Source organism: Pinus tabuliformis, chromosome 6 (genome assembly GCF_031772625.1).
Source record: "Pinus tabuliformis cultivar Carrire ecotype Pingquan chromosome 6, CPIR1, whole genome shotgun sequence".
Taxonomy (NCBI): domain Eukaryota; kingdom Viridiplantae; phylum Streptophyta; class Pinopsida; order Pinales; family Pinaceae; genus Pinus; species Pinus tabuliformis.
Window position 1 is genome coordinate 547,965,452 of NC_142292.1, and position 2,867 is coordinate 547,968,318.

At 40.1% G+C, this 2,867-nt stretch overlaps 1 pseudogene; it reads left to right on the forward strand.

Moving 5' to 3' along the window:
• Window positions 1-263: 263 nt before the first annotated feature.
• On the forward strand, window positions 264-2,262 carry LOC149259684 (MLO-like protein 14 pseudogene; annotated as a pseudogene).
• The last annotated feature ends 605 nt before the right edge of the window (window positions 2,263-2,867 follow it).

Sequence of the window (2,867 nt, forward strand, 5' to 3'; positions counted from 1 at the left end):
AAACCCGGTCTAGCTGGATTTGTCCTAATCCATAGCCAATATTACACAGCTGTCATATCCATCAAAATCCATTATCAGTGATCAGCTTATACCCTTTGCCTGTCAATTCGACCGCTTATCCTTATCATTAGGTCATTAGGTGTCGTCGTAAGCTCAGATTGCAAGTTTCAAAAGGAGATATAGAATCTCGAAGCATCAAAGTTCATGTAGCTGTGAGTTCATGCTCACACGTTGGTGGTCACAAATATGCTGGAAACCTTATAATGGGGGAGGTGAGGTCGTTGGCCATAACACCAACATGGTCAGTAGCCACTGTGCTAACGGTATTGGTGGTCGTTTCCTTGTTGGTCGAGCGATCGATTCACCGGTTAGGCCATTGGCTGCATGCATCAAAAAGGAAGGCTCTGTTTCATGCATTGGAGACTATGGAGGATGAACTGATGTTGCTGGGGTTTCTTTCATTATTACTGACGGCAACCGCGAGTTATATATCTCGTATTTGTATCCCTTCACAGTATTACAAGCCCTTTTTCTATCCTTGTTATGTCCACCAGTTTGACGACGCTGAATCCGGGGATGAGCACGAAAAGCTTGCACGGAAACTCCTGGGATTTGTGTTTTCTACAGGCAACACATGGAGGCGGGTTCTAAGTAGTGAAGCCGGTGCCTCCCATTGCAAAGAAGGTGAAGAGCCTTTTGTTTCATTGGAAGGTCTGGAGCAACTTCATCGATTTATCTTCGTTATGGCAGTCACACATATTTTTTACAGCTGCTTAACAATGGTGTTGGCAATTGTAAAGATTTACACATGGAGGGATTGGGAGAATGAGGCACATGCAAATACTCATGCCAATTTAAAAGAAATTTCACGAGCGCTGACCTTGATAAGGCAATAAAAGTTTGTTAAATACCACACAGCAACAACTTGGAGCAGAAACAGATTCTTTGCTTGGGTGGTATGTTTTCTTCGGCAGTTTGGTCAAACTGTTACAAAAGCTGATTACATAACTTTGAGAATGGGATTTGTGACAAATCACAATTTGCCATTTAAATATGACTTCCATAGCTATATGATACGTTCTATGGAGGATGAATTCAAGCAGATTGTTGGTCTCAGTGCACCTTTGTGGGGTTTTGTCATTGCTTTTATGCTATTCAATGTGCATGATGCTAATTTATACTTCTGGATCTCTTTTGTCCCTATTGTTCTCATCCTCATTTTGGGAGCGAAGCTGCAGCATATTATTGCAACTGGTTTGGCATGTTTCATTGGATATGTTGGGGCATTATACACGCTATGGATATCGGTGTAAGCTTCCTAAATTGTCTTTAAGATGTTCATGGAATATACATTATGTACCATTCAGACATTCTTGCAGCTATCTGTCTGAGGTGCCTGGGACCAACTTCAAGAATACCAGAAGTCCATTTTTGCATGTTTCTCAGGAAAAAGTGAAGTACAATTGCATTAGCAGATATAGAAGAGTAAAACAGAGGATATTGAATGCTCATGGGCACTCTTTAGACGTTGATGTTTTTGCACATACGTTTTGTGTTCACTCCTCATCTTCTCTTCAAAAGGTGGGAAACCGATCAGAGAGAAGGGAAGAAAGTCCTCTCAGTACCAGTGAATCAGTCTACCTGTTTCAAACAGATGCTGGAGGAGAGGTAAAGGCATTTGTTGGAAGAGTGGATACAGTATACAAAGTAACCATTGAAGTTTTCTTGCCACGAAGATTTGGTGATCTGGACCGTGATCTATGTTTGCATTGGGGTTTATATCTGTCAAATTCTTCAAGATTGGTAGTTCTGGATGCTGCTAGTGTACCTAATGGTACGACATCTGTGACTGTAAATAAACAGAAATTTATGAAAACTCCATTCCAGCAAGATCCTACAGGTTCCCATACCCTGGACTTAGCATTTGATTCAAGCCAAGCACCTTTATTTCTTACATTTGTATTAAAGAGTTCCAATGATCTTTGGGTCAGGACTCATTTGGGTAAGAATTTTTGTCTGCCTGTTGGTTTTGGTCGAGGAAAACCAGATCCTCTTGGATTTTCAATGGGCAGGGATGGATCTGTCAACTTTGCTTTATATTCAAGGAGTGCAGAGAATGTTGTCTTATGCCTCTACAATGCCACAAGCACTGATACTTCTTTAGAGATGGACTTGGATCCTTATATGAACCGGACTGGAGATAGTTTTCTGTTTCATTTAAGGAGATGGGAGAACATTACTAGGTCCCAGAGTTGCAATTAAGGAAATGCATCAGCTCTTCAACCTTTTTGACTCTAACGACAGATGTTTTTTATTTTTTGAAATTTCAAGTTCAGGGAAATTTAAAGTGGTTACAGAATGGATTCAAGAAGGTGCTGCAACAAACAAATTACAGCAATCTGCTTCGATTGAGTTCAAGATATATCAAACGGTTTGCATGTAAGAAATTTTTGCTTGTACACATGTTCATCAAAAAAGCTTACAACGCATCAGGGACGTGGCAATCTTCCACATCTTGGGTAATTAAAGGCTAAAGAACATGCTTCTGTGCATTCGAAGATTTTGGAAAAAACTGAAGTCGAGAAGCAAGGGTAACCTCCTAATATTTCTGAGCAGTTAAAAAGTTTTAGCGTTCAAGGTCAATATGGAGCATTAAACATCCAGCTCAGCCAAATCGAAAGAGGACCAGGTGTCAAAGAACGAGGAGAAGCCATCATGCATATAATATGGAGTTAGAGTCATAGTAGATTTAGAACTCTAAAAAAACTCCAGTCAGCACTTTATTGTATTTATTAGTTAGTTAAATAGTTGATAGGTGTCATTAGAAGTAGTTTTCGAATTCCCCTCATGCTTGAGGAGGAATATCG